We start from the raw sequence: 1,055 nt of genomic DNA, 5'->3' as shown, positions 1-1,055 counted from the left end.
TCAACTCTTCCAATTCTTCCGGAGGCATTGCGTTGTTCCTCTCGTCAAGTATCATTCCATCTTCCCTAGTTCATGATTCGATCCTCTCCATGTCCAGTCAGAGTTCTGCCTAAATCCTTTCAGTCTTATTCGTTTCTTATCTTGTTCTAACCGAGTGGTTTCATAGTCTATCTGATTCAGTGGCTTTCGATTCTCGTCATTCTCGTCGTTCCTCTCTTATTCTCGAGTGCTCTTGATTCTTTGCTTCTTCTCTTGAGTTCTTGTTTCACCTCATCCCTTTTTCCCTTCCGTCTCGGTCCTAAGATCTCGGGACGAGATCTCTTGTTAGTGGAGGAGTGTTATAACGCCCCGGGTCCGATGCGCCAGGTGTCTGCCAGTTATTCGCCGTCGTTGCCATGTCATTTGCTTGCGTGTTGCATTTTTCCATGTCATCATCTGCATTACATATCATGTCATCATGTGCATTGCATTGCATACGTGTTCGTCTCATGCATCCGAGCAGTTTCCCCGTTGTCCGTTTTGCAATCCGGCGCTCCTATGCTCTCCGGCATTCCCCTTTCGTCTCTCGTTGTGAGTGGGTGTTAAACTTTCTCGGAATGGCCCGAGCCTTGCCAAGTGGCCTTGGTATACCACCGGTAGACCGCCTGTCAAGTTTCGTGCAATTTGGAGGTCGTTTGGTACTCCAACGGTTAACCAGGTAACCGTAAAGCCCCTCTCTCTTTGCAGCCCAACACCCCTTCCAAACTGGCCCAAAACCCATCTAACTCCCCTCCATGCTCTCGGTCGTTCGATCACGATCATGTGGGCGAAAATCGCTTCTCATTTGGACTCTCCTAGCTCCCACTACCTATATAAAGGCCACCTCCCCCGAAATTCGCGGATGATCCCCCCCGAAACCCTAGATCAAATCGCTCCCGCCGCCACCGGACACGTCCGGCCGCAGCCAGACATGTCCGGCCCGCTCCCCCCAGCCAATCGTTGTCCGTCGCGTGTCCGCCGCCGTCCCTCCGCCGCCGCGGCCCGCGGAGCCCATCCGGGGCCCGCTTGCCCGCGCC

The sequence above is a fragment of the Triticum dicoccoides genome, chromosome 3B, assembly GCF_002162155.2.
Source record: "Triticum dicoccoides isolate Atlit2015 ecotype Zavitan chromosome 3B, WEW_v2.0, whole genome shotgun sequence".
Lineage (NCBI taxonomy): Eukaryota > Viridiplantae > Streptophyta > Magnoliopsida > Poales > Poaceae > Triticum > Triticum dicoccoides.
The sequence above is the reverse complement of the archived record's forward strand: the minus strand, read 5'-3'. Positions refer to the sequence as shown.